Source organism: Panthera tigris, chromosome C1 (genome assembly GCF_018350195.1).
Source record: "Panthera tigris isolate Pti1 chromosome C1, P.tigris_Pti1_mat1.1, whole genome shotgun sequence".
In the NCBI taxonomy this organism is placed as follows: Eukaryota; Metazoa; Chordata; class Mammalia; order Carnivora; family Felidae; genus Panthera; species Panthera tigris.
Window position 1 is genome coordinate 23,984,998 of NC_056667.1, and position 15,808 is coordinate 24,000,805.

A 15,808-nucleotide genomic window follows, 5' to 3' on the forward strand; every position below is an offset into this window, starting at 1 on the left:
CCCTACCAACTCATCAGAGCCTTGTAGAGACAACAGTTCTACTCTCTCTGCTACTTTGTTCATCCCTCGATGGTTGCCATTTATCAAGCTAAAATTGATTTATCAAGCTAAAATTGTATACATCTGGATCCGTGAACTTAGACAATTCAAATTAATGTTAGTTCCCCTCCCCTACTACAGTGGCAGGGAGTTGATAAGGAAAGAGGTATCATTAAATTCTACACAAATTAGGATCCAAAATATCTGTAAACAAGCTAAAAATACCAAGATGCTTCTTTACTGCTAAAAAAAAAAAAAAAAGTTTCATAGTTACTGTCTTGGTTATTCCCACTTTTCCACTTCCTCATTTAAGGAGGGAACTTGAGAATCAAGTTCCAGTACAGAAATCAATAATCACTTATATAAAAAGAAATCATGACCTTGATGGTGGGAAAGTATCTTAACATTTCAGAACCAGCCTGAGATAACATGGCCTGCCACTCAGAAAGGAAAGTCATTAACCAACAATCGCACCTGCTTCTGAGAACAGTGACCGTTATTTACTGAAGTCCTGTGGGCTCTGTTCCCACTCAAATGAAAAGGGAGTGGTTTTCAAATTTGTATGTGCCCTAGTGATTAGAAGTACTTGTCATTTTCTAGTAATTCTTACCTCTACAAATAACTATAAGATGAAAACTGCATTAAATATTTTCAATACCACACTTGAAAATACTTACTTTTCAATTTTGTACTTTACTGTTTCTCTAAAAATTAGCAATTCTGCAGCTGAATTTGTCCCAAAAATGTTATTTTTCCTTTAAATTTAAATAAAATGTAAACGGTGGTAACAGGACTATGGCCAGTTTTCAGTTTTTCCAAAATAGTCATTTGAGGGGCGTCTGGGTGGCTCAGTCGGTTAAGCGACAGACTTCAGCTCAGATCATGATCTCACAGTTCGTGGGTTCAAGCCCCAGACTGAGCTCTGTGCTGACAGCTCAGAGCTTGGAGCCTGCTTCAGGGTCTATGTCTCTCTCTCTCTGTGCCTCTCCCACTCATCTATCTGTCTCTCTCTCTCTCTCTCTCTCTCTCTCTCTCTCAAAAATAAATAAACATTAAAAAAATTTTTTTAGGGGCGCTTAGGTGGCTCAGTAGGTTAAGGGTCCGACTTCGGCTCAGGTCATGATCTCACAGTTCGTGAGTTCGAGCCCCACATGGGGTGAGCTCAAGCCCCACTGTGGCCTCCGCACTCCACACTGTCTCTCTCCCTCTGCTCCTTGCTCACTCACGCTCTCTCTCTCTCTCAAAAAAAATTTTTTTTAATTTTAATAGTTATTTGAATACTGGTAATAACATTAAAAATCCTAACAGCACAATTCTAATATTGGGCTTAATCTTATTGATTTCAGTAAATCTTTTGTTATTTTTTATTATTATTTTAGAGAGTGTATGAGCAGGGGAGAGGGAGAGAGAGAAAATCCCAAGCAGGCTCCACACTCAGCTGAGAGCCCAACGCGGGGCTTGATCTCACAACCCTGGGATCACGACCTGAGCCGAAATCAAGAGTTGGGACGCTTAACCAACTGAGCCATCCAGGCAACCTTTAAAATCTTTTAAAAGTTAAGTTAAATAGCTCTATTAAATTGATTCTATTTATTCACACTTTTCCTTTCTAGGCAAAGATATTACGGCTATCGTCTTCACCGGCTTTGCGTTTAAAGACTTTAGTTTACGTGCACTTTAAGACTCCCAATGTTATCAAGTTTAAGTTCACTGTTTTCCTAAATAACTGGTAACCTCCTTTATATAATAATAACTATCTCAAATTCAGCAGCACTCCCGTATAATTAAATTCTAATATTTGTTTTTTTCCTTTCTTACCTCCTTTAACCTCAAAAGGCTAAGTAATTTTCCTGGAAAACAATTTAAGTTTTAATCATTTTAATTTAGTTTCCAACATCACTGTATGTACATTAACCCAGAACCACTGAATTGATTATTTCATTAATAAAGAAATACATTTGAGGTTCTGAACTTCAACTGTAATAATGCAAATTCAGTAGTGAAAATCCAGAAAAAAAGAAAAAGAAAGAAAGAAAATCCACAAGGACACCTGGATTCATCCTGTCAACACCACTTTGAAATATTTTCTGAGCTATATCAGGACAGTTAGAATGACTGTAACAGCTGTGAGTTCCCTGAGGTTGCAAAATAGATACTTGGGAAAAGGTTATTTGAATCACCTTTCAAAATAACCTACAGCACAGGAGCAGCATGCAAAGTAAGAACTTCCAGGCTATTGTTAGCATTATTTAAAATATATGTTTCAGAGCTGAGCAGTTTATGGGTCAGCTTAACCCTTTCATTTCCCCATTTTGTCAAATATATTGAACATTATTTAAAGGTCCTGTTTAAATATCCACCACTGACAGGGAGGGAAGGAAGCTATGCACAGGATACAGAATAAAAAACATTCCAAATTACATCTTGTCAGCATAAATTCTTTTGTTTGAGCCCCAGAAATTTTTCTGCTGTTAGGGCATTTTGGTCCAAGTTTCCCCTAAAACCGGTTAAGTTACACTTCACTTCCTCTCCTAAACTTGCTTTTTATAAATTACATTGTACTTCACGGCCATCTCTCTCTGTGTACTCACTGTAATACAAGATAGACAAGAACCCAAATCATTCTATTTGGAGCTGCCAGTGGCCTTTTAAAATATACTGTCTACCCACTAATTGTCCATGAATGGCTTGATGTTTATTTTCATAAAACACAACATTCACAATCTTTAAAAACCATACAGTGAAAGCAGTTGTTTCACATTAAAACACGAGAGTGAAGTAAAAATGGTGAAATACCTCTATAACACCATGTCAAGGGATTATTATTCTTTGCTCACCAGTTTAGGTCAACATGGATTCACCTTCCTTCTCTTCCAACTTAAAGAATGCAAAAGGTACTCTTTCTCGTCCTCTTCCTCCAAATGCTTACTGAGATGGGGGACAGTATGCCACCTCTGAACGATACTAAAGTGCAGCATATCCAATAGAACAACGAGCCTTTGTGGAGCTCTTTGTGCACACCATACAAACACTACCCAGGATCAAGAGCCTAAAAGAATCCACGTGGGTGAAAATATTTGATGAAGGACATTAAAATTTCATACTAATGCCACATACTTTGAAGACACAAAGTAAGTATGAGCAGAATGGAGGAGGATTACGACTTCTGAGGAAAGGTAAAACTTTTCTGACAAGACTGTAGAAACAGTGAAGGGCCATGGTAGCATGCCTTGAGAAAGGAAAGGAGTCTTTGGTTAAATAACTCTAGGAGGCCTTGACCATGCTGAGAATTTCAAACCAATTTGAATGCAATAAAAGCTTTTAAGAATTTAAAAGTAGGAGTAGCAGTCAGGGAGTGACTCTTTACTCAATGACAGAAAACAAATACGTCACATTGGTGGACATCTTCTGATCTACGAGCACGTCCATAGTTACAAGCTTCACAAAAACAGACTCTCAACTTACTAACTCCTACCTCATAGGTGAATTATTTTTCCTAGTAAACAGAGAGAGGAGTTTAACTAAATTCTACTTGTTGACGACCTCCAAATGAAGACCTCATTTCACCAGAAAACCAATTCAGGGCATAGTCTGTGACTTAAATTTGGACTGCTTCTCATCTTGGAAGATCTAAATTATTTGAGTAACTTAAACCAATCACCAAAGGAAACTTGTTTGCATCCACACGTGTGGTATGAAGAATAATGTCACTAGAATCTATTGTTTCTCCATCATATCCTTCTCAATTTGCTGACAAACCCTGCCGATGACTCATATCCTTCTGCACTAACCAGTCATTCTGCTCCCTCATGAGAGGCTTTTCATATATAATGGAAAATAAAAAACACATCAATTTGTTTTGCTACTAAAAACAGTAAATATCAGCATATGTCTATAAATCCAATTTACGGATACTGTGGTGATACAACCTAGTGAACGTCTCCTATAAGACTGCTCAAATCTCAACTAAAACTAAAAGAGGACTACAAGAAAGCAGACTGAATTTGAATTCTTGTCAAAGGATACATTAGTTAAGAGCCAACATTTTTGACCACTGCAGAAATAAAAACACAAAGTAATTTATCTGATCTGCTAAAGCAAATATATCATGTGTGCATTTTATAGCCAAAAGAATTAACATTTTCTGAGAAGAATGAAATTTCAACCCAAAAATACTATGAAAGGAATTAAATATCTCTAAAGGTAAAGACCATTCTAATGGTCAAAATATTTTTTCAAAACAGGCTCAACTAGAAAAGAGTCACAGAAAAGCTTAAAATCCTCTATCGTTTGAAAAGGCAATGTTGTGCAATGTAAATTTATATTCAAATGATGAAATTTAGTTTCTAGGCCCCTTAAAATGAAGTAGATGCTGTATTACAGAATGTATGGGTAAGAAATCCGTGCAGGCAAACAAAAAACATTTGTATTCAAGTAACAAAAAACTGTTGGTATAATCTGTCAACTCCTCACAGTCATTTTGTCAGGAAAGATTTTGTGCCCTGTCAATCTATGCTGATTGAACAGATAGTTCAGGGAAAACCACCGTAAGACGTGCAGAAGGGTCATTTTCTGACCCAGGTCCTGTTAACTCCACAGGGTAACTGTGGAAAGTGGACAGAGCCCACAGTGCTGTGCAGCTTCTTTCTTAGAGGTGCTAGACTAGTGACAATTTCTGTTCAGCCCAGATAGATCTCCACTACTCCAAGGAGAGAAAACATACATACAATACCTACTTGGGCTCTACATCAAGCAGTCCTATAGGGCTCCAAGTCCCAAGACAGTGGCCAGAAGTCAAAGGAGCTAGAGAATGTGGTTCAATCAGTAAAACAAAGGGTAACTAGAGAAAGCGACCAGACACCTCTATACGTATACACTAGCCCTAAGGATGAAAATGGATAAAAGGCTCTTCTAACATTCCAGATTAACAGACTCAAATCACCATTTCCCCCAAAATTTGTAATTGGTGGTATCCATTGTTCATTAACAAACCCAAGGTACAAAATTATGTGAACTGTAACATCACAGACTCTTGCTTTATTTTAGAAAATAATCAGGGGCGCCTGGGTGGCTCGGTCGGTTAAGTGTCCGACTTCAGCTCAGGTCATGATCTCACGGTCCGGGAGTTCGAGCCCCGCGTCAGGCTCTGTGCTGACAGCTCAGAGCCTGGAGCCTGTTTCAGATTCTGTGTCTCCCTCTCTCTCTGCCCCTCCCCTGTTCATGCTCTGTCTCTCTCTGTCTCAAAAATAAATAAGCGTTAAAAAAAAAAAAAAAGAAAAGAAAATAATCATCAGTCTCTATATAACCCAACTAGTGTCTGAAGAAAACTCTCAAAGCAACAATATCACCAAAAGAGCAAACAAAAAATATGCAGGTAACTGAAGTATCCTTTAAAAAAAAAAAAAAGAAAAAAAGAAAAAAAAAACCCTAAAAACTACATTTCAAACAAAAGACCAACTTCTTTAAGTTCATCTGCTTATGTATGTATTTATTTATTTATTTATTTATTTATTTATTTAAGTAATCTCTCTACCCAATGTGGGGCTCAAACTCATGACCTTGAGATCAAGAATCACATGCTTCTCCGACTGATCCAGCCAGGTGCCCCAAGGCCAACTTCTTTAACATCTACTTAACTCCTATATACCTCCCTATAAAATGACCAGAGTTAACTCAAAAATCAAGTTTAGCCAGAGATTTAAGTACCTTAAGCCTCAAGGGGAATTTTTTTTTATCCACTGCCATCTATTTACCGATACTCTTTAACTTGGATTCCAAAACCTGGGATTCAACAACTGATTCTATAAATCAATTTCTTTATCTGTACAATTTAAAGAATGCCACTTACTCAAAGGATTATTATGAATTTTAAGTAAGATTTATGATTCAGCATACATAAGATTCTCAAGAAGGGAATGTTGAAATTTAAAGTGTAATAATGTTGGACATCACAAGTATCCTATGACCTCAAAATCTCTACCACTGCCCTACTCAATAAACATAACTAAATCTACCACGTTAAAATGATGGATCTTGATATTCAGTTGCTCAAAACGTTTAAAGATCCCCAACTTCTATAAGTAGTATAGCTGATTATACATTACTTGAAGAAATCAATCTAACTTGGGTTTCACTCTAACTTAAGTTTCGCTCTTCCAAGAGCAACAGCTAAAAATTTATGTACTGCCCCTCTGCACCTTATCTGTAAATGTTTTTTCTAGAGGCTTCACTGGTTAACAATCCCATATTCCAACAAAAAGGTACAGTATAAAACCCTGTTAAATGAACCTTTACTAAATTTCAACTTTGTCTCAAAAATCATAAAAAGTTCTATAACTATTACATACAAAACTTCTACCTTTGAAAGAAAAAATGTTAAGGGGCACCTGTGTGGGTTGTCAGTTAAGCCTCCAACTTCAGCTCAGGTCATGATCTCGCGGGGTCTGTGGGTTCGAGCCCCACGTCCAGCTCTGTGCTGACAGCTCAGAGCCTGGAGCCTGCTTCCAATTCTGTGTCCCCCTCTCTCTCTCTGCCCCTCCCCCTGCTCACACTGTCTCTCTGTCTCTCTCTCAAAAATAAATAAACAAAAAAAAAGTTAAGACAAATTGTTAAACAAAGAGCTAAATCTTAAGAAAAACAAATCTATTTTACCTCATTTCACACAAATATCTTTTCAAGGAAATATGAGACTTTCAAACTTTTTAAGAAAGTTATACACAAAAGCATTCAAACATTTACTCTTCCTAGTGCCACCAAAGTTCAATGATGTTGTAAATGATTTCTGCTTATAAATTTGGTTCGTTCAAATTAAATATTACTAGACTGACTCATGGAGGGAGTGGTTTGACTTTTGCTGTTCTGAGTCAGAATATACCCAGTTCAGCAGTTCTAAACAATTTTTCATTTGTATAGGTGTCCTAAATGCTAGCTTTTTCCAGTTACTAAATATGACAAACTGTTGCCTTAGAAAGGTCTTAATGGTGATAATATTTTGAATCTATATAGTTCAATTTATAATTAACAAAGTGCTTCCACATGTATTTGCTCACTTGCCTTCACAATCTGAGTTAAATATCTCATACAGCTGAACAGAAAAGACTTTCACATAGGAATGACAACTTCTAGTTGACTCTTAACCCCAGTAACTCTTTCTCTTTCCCCCAAAATAAAAAAACATAAAAGGCTGATGGGTTTCTTTAATCAGACTTTCCTCTCCCAGACATATCCCAGGTGCCTCATAAAAACTATGTCTCAAAGCACACACCCTGGGGCCCCAAGAGTTTCAAGGCAGAACCTCCACCCACATAAAAGCCTAGCTTAGGCCCCAAAGAGCCTCAAGTCAGCATCTCCTAAATGATCCCTTTGCCTCTGGCCATCTAGTCTTCTGCATTAAATTCAACATTTCTCATCTGTAGAAGCTGCTGGGTCACTGTGTGGTTGAGAAACCTCAAAGTGAGACAACCTACTGCGAGGGTGGTGATGGTGTAGTGGAAAAACCAAGGACTCGAATCAGACAGACCTGGGTTTTTAATCCAGCTCCAATTCTTATTATCTTGTGACCTGGGACAAGTTACTTAACCTCTTTGCATCTCTATTATCTCTTCATCTCATCACTGTAAGTCATTGAGGGCTCAGCACTGAATCCCCAGTGCCTAGCAAACAAAAACCACTCAGTATGTGCCAAATAAACGTAAGTGAGGATCGCTACAACCTTCACAGTAGCTGTGAGATTTAAATGAGAGTGTATAAAAAGTACCTGGTGCACAACAGGCACTTAATACTAATTAGTCCAGTCCCCCACTGAATATTAGTTAACAATACTATTCACTACTTCTGAAAGCAGAGAGCATGGCATGCTAGTGAATGAGAAGGACACTCTAGAAAAAATATAATTTCAGACTTCTAATTACACGTAGATGCTTTGGTCTATAATTCGATTATGTCTACTATCAAAAGGACTACCTTCCTCTTTGCTTATCATATTGAAAGACTCCCAACTTCTAAGAAACTTATCATTAAAGTGTAAAATCCATACCAAATACTCTTTATCAAAAACCCCTACTTCCACAACACAAGAATCTGGCAAAGTCTGTTAACAATGTCTATTCCAGGGGCGCTTGGGTGGCTCAGTCAGTTGAGTGACTGACTTCAGCTCAGGTCATGACAGCTCAGAGCCTGGAGCCTGCTTCGGATTCTATGTCTCCCTCTCTCTCTGCCCCTCGCCCGTTCACACTCGATCTCTCTCTCAAAAATAAATAATCATTTAAAAAAAAAAAAAAGTCTTTTCACTATCCAATAGGAAATGATTTTGAAAATGTCAGATCAAAATACAGGCAAACAACTTCTCACCATCTACACCAACACAAGTGATTCTGGAGCCTTAATAACGTGTTGTTCCGCAGCCTTAATTTCCCTTCGCACATTGAACAAGGCATAACTTCACTCACTTCCTGTCTGAAACTACTGTAAATAACTACCATATTCTAATCCAGCACCAGTTGTAGTTTGGTGATTCCAAACAGACAAGGTCGTCTATGGTGATGCTAGAACTGCGGAACACTTTATATGTTTGTTTCTTGACAAACTCCAGGGAATAATAAACTAGCCTGTGGTTCATCATCATCATCATCACATTATTTTTTCTTAAGAGTTCTTCTCCAGAAGGGTAGAAAAGAGCCAAAACCTAACAAAAATTCTTTCCACTTACCTAACAATAAAATACCTTTCACCTGAAAAACCAGCAGTACTTGTACAAAACCGTCTATGCCTCTGAACACTCTAAAGACAAGAGTCGAGGATCCTGGGCAATAGACAAGTTAGCGTTCAGAGGGCCAGACTAGGTTGGGATGAAGACCATGTCCTTGACAAATTTAGAAATTTATATGGATGTCATAAGACATGGGGGAAAACATTCACCCTCCCCCCCCTTCCGAAAAAACACGACCGTTCTTTTAGAAATCGCAGAACCAGAAGATTATAGTGCCATTGGAATAGACTCCTATACCGTTTCCTCATACTGGAACCCAGGAACAAGACGCTCTTGGAAAGAACTCTCTAACCGAGGACACGCGGGTTCACTATCGCCATACACAGCGATCACGATCACGGGGAGTCTCCAGGATGCCCGCTCACACGCTGGACAATCGCAGGCACACCCTGCCACACTCCCTCCTCTGCCATTCACCCTCTCCCCGTCCTCCCTCTCACGCACCACTCATATTCCCCCCCACTCTACCCCATACACTGACCGCTCTCTCCCTCTCCCGCTTCCTCACTCTCCCCCATTTACCCCTGTCGCCTACGCACACTCCCCCAACACACCCCCACTGCCCTCTACACTCCGCCCGCACTCACACACACACACACATTGACCCCGGACACGGCCCCCAACTCTCCCATCCACACCCCCCACTCCGTCTTCCTCACCCCATATGCACACCCAGCCCTCTCCCCAACTCACACTGTCCCCCTCATGCACGCACATTCCCCACACACACACTCCACATTCTTGCACACGCACAGTCCCCCCTTCCCCACCCACCCTCGTTCTCCACGCTTCCCGGCTGCGCTCCCCCCGCCCCCGGCCCGGCCCGGCCCTCCTTCCGGGGACGTGTCTCGGGCCTGCACTAATGGCTGCGGCGCCTCCCGCCCTCCCCTTCCCCGAGGCCCCGGGAGCCGGCGCGGGGGCCGCCCGGGAGGAGCGCACTCACGCTGGCGAGCTGGGGACTGGGCATTGAAGTCCGGCGGCGGCGGGAGCGAGGAGGCGCCTCTCTCCTCAGTCACCTCGGCGGCGGCGGCGGCGGCGGTAGCGGTGGCGGCGGCGGCGACGACTCCCCCCCAGCCTCGGCGCGCGACACCCGGCCCGGCCCGGCGGCGGCGGCGGCGCGTGTCCACGAGTCCGTCTTGCTGCTGCTGCTGCGGCCGCTGCTGCGTCTCCTGCTGCCGCCGCTGGCCCCGCTCCCGCCGCTGCCCTGTGGCGTCACCTCGCGCCTTGCCCGGCCGCCGCTGCCGCTCCAGCCGCTACCGGACGGACGACGGTTACAGCCCGGCCGATCGCGCCGCCGCCACCACCGCTGCGCGCGCAGCCGGAACCAGCTCCTGCCACCGCCCCTCAGGGGGCGCTGCGGGGCGCGGCGCGCGCGCCCACTGGCCCGCCCCCCGCGCCCGCTGACTGGCTGACCGGCCGGCTCGCGGGGCGGTTGAGCCCGCCCACCTACCCCGCGGGGCGCTGACCCACTGCCCTCGGCGCCTCCCCAGCTCCTCCTCGTGGTTCGTTCCGCTCCGCGCTCCCGGCTGCGGAAGGCGCGTCCATGTGACCGGGGAGGGGGGGGGAGGCGGAACGTGGCCTGGGGAGTCGTTCGCCCACGCCGCGGCCCCCTCAACCCGCACCTGGGCAGAGGCGAGGGCCGGTGGCCGCTGTGTAACGTGCAAGGTCGAAGGGCTTTTTCCCGCATCCCGAGCCGCGAAGCCTGGGGCCAGATCCTGATGGGACGGGGCGGCGACCGAGCCCTTTGCCCGGGGATTTCCAGCTCAGAAGTGACAACCAGGGCCGCTCAGTACTTGGCTGCCCTTTCTCGAGGCCCCAAATAAATAGCGTGTGCGTCTGCAATTGTGAAGGATGTTTCTGCTTCTCTCCCCGCCCAACTCCGCGCGACACACACACACACACACACACACGCACGCAAACACACATCCTAGGAACCCTCCTTGACAGACCAAAATTCAAACTTCCGGGACGGAACTTCTTGGGCAAGTTATTTCCTCTCTCTGAGTATTCTCAACTATTAAGTGGAAATAGTTAGCTACCTCATAGGGCTCTTTTCACATACCAGTGATAATAATGTATGAAAAATGCCTGGGTTTCCAACCCAATGTCCCCTGTAACGACAGAGATTATCCTGGAGAATCTACTATTCTCTCTTGTGTTTGGAAGGTGACCACAAATTCTTTAATTCTTTGCCAGACCACGAGTTCTGAGTTTGGGTTTGGAAAATGTGGTCACCGGTGAGTTGGGAGAGTGGTCTGGGCCACTACTGGATGGCAGCCAAAAAGAGGAATTCCAAACTGGCTTGGGAGGAAGAGGGGAGGCTCACCCATGAGGGTTGGGGAGGGGGGCTTGATCTCCCCTGTCCACCCTAAAATGTCTCACCTGCCCAGAAATGCCACCTGTCCAGAAGGGGCTCCTGCCCCTTAGGCTGCTTCCCCTCCACCACACACATGTTCATCTGGCCCTGTGCGGAGAAGCAGTGGTCAGCAGTCATCATTAGGCCATCCCCACAAGGTAGACCTGGGGCATTGCTCCTGACCAGAAGGCTTCCATTAGAGCTTAGCAGTAAAAAGAAAGGTCTTATGACTCAGCCACATTAAGCCACAGAACAGAACCCAAGATGTTCACCACCAGCAGGTGGCCCAGGAGAGGGTATTCCAGGGCAAGGCTGGCTGGCAGGACTGTGTGGGAGTTGAGAGGCCCTCAAGGCCCTTGGATGAGGAGCACAGGCTCAGCTGCCATTTGCACTCTGTCTGCCTCCAGCAGGCAGCATCTTCTACTTCCCGGAAGCACAGACTTGAAACAGAGAACTGCCTCCTCCACAAAACTTGCGCTGAGTTTCCCGGCCATTGATTCTTCCACTAAAGTCTCAAAACACCTTATGCAGTCCCTTGTCATAGCACTTATCATGTGTATTGTAAATGCCTATTTTCATGATTCTCCCCTCCTTCGATTGACCTACCTTGGGCAATCTAGTACATGGTTGAACAAACGAATGAATCTTCCCTCATCTAGCTCTCAGCCTGGCCCTAAGATGTCAGTGAATAATACAATATCAACTAAGGAAAACAATAATGGCTATGATAGTAGCTACCAATTATTAAGTATCTACACTATTCTTTTTTTTTTTTTTTTTAATTTTATTCATTTTCGGAGGCAGAGACACAGAGTCTGAGCAGGGGCCGGGGCAGAGAGAGAAGGAGACACAGAATCTGAAGCAGGCTCCAGGCTCTGAGCTGTCAGCACAGAGCCCAACGTGGGGCTCGAACCCACAAACCCTGAGATCATAACCTGGGCCGAAGCCGGGTGCTTAGCCCACTGAGCCACCCAGGTGCCCCACATGTACAGTATTCTAAGCCCCAGGTAAATTGTTTTTAAATATATTATCAAGTTTACTCTTCAAAATAATACTATAAGGAAGGTATCATTCTTATTTTGTCTTTTTTTTAATTTTTTTAATGTTTATTTTTATTTTTGACAGAGAGAGAGAGAGACAGAGCATGAGCGGGGGAGGGACAGAGAGAGAGGGAGACAGAATCTGAAGCAGTCTCCAGGCTCTGAGCTGTCAGCACAGAGTCCGACACAGGGCTCGAACCCACAGACCGCAAGATCATGACCTGAGCCGAAGTCGGATGCTCAACCTACTGAGCCACCCAGGCGCCCCTTTTTAAAAAATTTTTTTAAGTTTATTTATCTATTTTGAGAGAGAAAGAGAGGGGGGGGGAGGGGCAGAGAGAGAGAGGAAAGAGAAAATCCCAAACAGGCTCTTCACTGAGCGCCAGGCCCGACTTGGGGTTCAATCTCACAAACCATGAGATCATGACCTGAGCCGAAATCAAAAAGCCAGATGCTTAACCAGCTGAGCCACCCCGGCACCCCTATTATTCTCATTTTAAAAGGGATTAGGGGTGCCTGGGTGGCTCAGTCGGTTGAGCATCGGACTTCAGCTCAGGTGATGATCTCGTAGTTTGCAGGTTCGAGTCCCACGTTGGGCTCTGTGCTGACAGCTCAGAGCCTGCAGCCTGCTTCGGATTCTGTGTCTCCCTTTCTCTCTCCCCTTCCCCTGCGCACGTCTGACTCTCTCTGTCCCCCCCCCCTCAAAAATAAACAAACATTTAAAGAATTTTTTTTTAAGGGGCAATTGGAATTTCAGAGAGATGAAGTGGCAGAACCAGGACTCAACCCAGGCATCTGCCTCTGAAGCCCAAATTAGCATATTAGTCTCTGACTCCAATCAATAATGGGTGTCCCTCAGAGTAAGCTGGAAACCCTTCTGAAGTGTTAGAAACACTGGCCTCCGAGAGTGAAAGGCCTGAGACCATGATGCCACCATACCCCCAGGACAGCAGGGGAATGCTCTAACCCCTAACATGAATGACCTTGTCCAAACGGTTTCCCAAGGAAGGCTGCACACCTCAAACAGATCAGGAACTGGGCTGCAGGCGCCTTACTATAGTTATAAACCACCCTTGGCAGTGAGTTTCACACATAATGAGTGCCCTGACTTCATCCACTGCCTTTGCTGAAACCTTCCAAGTGCCATTAGCTTATTAATCTACCCAGTGCCCCTGTGAGGCAAAGCTGGCATTATTCTTGGCTGATTTTATAGAGTGTTAGCTTCTTAAGAGCAGAAGCTGTGTGGGCCTGCCACACACAGGAGTTAGACATAATGGTGATGTGGCAAAGAAACTGAGACCCTTGGAGAAGTGGTTTTAGATAGAGGTGGGGACACAACCCAGGTGCCTGGTTCCCACCCCAGGACTCCAGGCTGTTTCCTGTGGCATCTTTGCATTGCCATGTAGTTCCTGGGTGGCCTTGGGAAGTTACTTCATCTAGTCTCAATCTCCTCACCTGTAAAATTGAAATGGTAACAGTGCTTACCTCCAAAGGTAGTTTTGAGCATCACGGGAACCAGCGTACATAACTCAGGTAGAACCACACCAACACCAGACACATAGTGAGTGTTCGACAGGGGCGCCTGGCTGGCTCAGCCAATAGAGTGAGCAACTCTTGGTCTTGGGGTCATGAGCTCGTGCCTCACATTGAGTCCAAAAATTACTTAGATAAATAAAACGCAAAAAAAAAAAAAAAGTGTTCAATAAATATTAGCTACTATTACAACTATGAGAATGGTACTGGGCACTGTGGAATGAATAAATGGAATAAGTTTTGTTACCCCTGGTTCTCAGAGTCTATTTCAAAATTGCAGGCTCTGTTCCTTATTACTAGCTTTGCGACCTTGGACACGGGGCTTCACTTCATGAATGAACCACTGTCTTCATCTGTGAAATGAGACAGTTCTGAAATGAAGATCCTGAAGGTGCTTTGTAAACGGTCAAGCACTGTGTAGACACGAACCGTGGTTTTGTGCTATGACGGTACAGGAATCCCAGTTCTGCCCCTGAAATCCCTGACCTGTAAAGTTCCTTCATGTGTAATATGGGATGGGGATCACATCGCTCTCAGGGGGTCGTGGGGAAAAACATTAAATGATTAAAGGCGATATATTCTAGTGCCTAGCACGGTGGAGGTGGGCCATACATGTTACTTCCCTAACCCCCAACAAGTGTTGCTTTTCAACGTCCTAAAGTAAAGGAAGCTGCAGGATGTGGTGGGAAATGTATAAAATCAGTAATAGAGCTGGCATTATTCTTGCCACCGTGTGGCCTTGGGCAAGTTATCTAACCTCTCTGAGCTTTCAGATTCCTTGCCTCTAATAAGAGATAAGGTATGTCTACGTTGCAGTTTTAGGAAAACAAGACTGATTGACCAAGCACAGACCTTGCCTCAGAGGAGGGTCTTGCTCAATAAATGGGAACTACTAACCAATGTACTGACAGACCTATGAACTACTCTTATGAAAAGGACCCAGTTGGAAGCAACGACCAAAATTCCCCAACCCGACACCAGATGCGGTCATGAGCTGCAAAATAAACGATCCAGCCTCTACAAAGTTCAGCGGAGCTTGGGAGGTGCCCGCCCAGCACGGCTTAGCTTGTCTGGACCCCAAGGACCGGTCAGGAGAAGGCCAAGAGAGGACCCACCCCCTCCCAAAGTGATAACCGGGGAGGAGGAGGCAGGGGGAGGAAGGAATGTACTGATTCACCGCCCCACCCATCCCCTGCTTCTAATCTCTCTTCCGGAATTTTACAGCCCTCTTGTACTCGGGCGGAGGCGGAGGGGGCAGGGCCCCAGTTAAGGCCGGCAGCAGAAACCACCCCCCCCCCCCTCCCCTCCGCGCACACACACCCTGCCAATCAGCTGCTGCGGGAAGCCTGGGGATTCAAGCACGGACCCGTGCAGTTTGCTCCCTGCGGTGCGTGCTGTTGGAGGGGAGCCCCGCGGTGGGGGAGAGGAACTGTGAATTGCGACCGACGGCCAGGCTCGCTCCGGGTGGGTCTCCGGGTGGAGAGAGTTCCCTCGCCTCTAGCCGGTAGGAGCTGGAGAGCTGGAGCTGAATCCCGGCTGAGGCCTGAGTGCGCTGGAAGGCCGCGGCCTCCTTCAGGAACCTTCCCGAGGCCAATCGGCTCTCAGGATCCCCATCTCCACCGCAGTCAGGTGTAGCTGGATTTCAACCAGGAAACCAAAGAGAAAACGACTTCAGGACCTGGCGGCGAAGGAGTGGGAAAAGTTTAGAAACTTTGTAGAAAAGGTAGCTCAGCCACCTTTTTGGACCCTCCTAAGGATAGGGGCAACTGCTCCCGGACAAGGTGGGGATCTGCTCCAGGCGGTACGGAGAGTCAGCGGTGGACTCCCCAGAACTTGAACCTCTGAAGCTGCCCCGCCTTCTGGGTTCCGTTCGCAGCATTCTCTGATAACCTCGAGACTTAGTTTCCCCATTTGGCAGTGGGGAAATAAAAAAGAATTTATAACTGAAACAAGAGCTGTTGGAAATGTAACTCATCTCCTGACACAACAAAGGGTTTTGGAGGTAATGATGTTCACAACTAACACGTACTGAGCCAAGTACTGTTCTAAGCATTTTATATGTATTAACTAACT

General features: G+C 44.9%; 1 protein-coding gene across 1 annotated transcript in view; it reads right to left on the bottom strand.

The window, feature by feature from the left end:
* PTP4A2 (protein tyrosine phosphatase 4A2) overlaps positions 1–9,902 on the bottom strand; it is a 30,722-nt gene extending 20,820 nt beyond the window's left edge. Inside the window, exon 1 of the mRNA XM_042996272.1 lies at positions 9,750–9,902. The gene's annotated coding sequence lies outside the window, so the exon portion shown is untranslated. The remainder of the gene's footprint in view (positions 1–9,749) is intronic.
* Between the last annotated feature and the right edge of the window lie 5,906 nt (positions 9,903–15,808).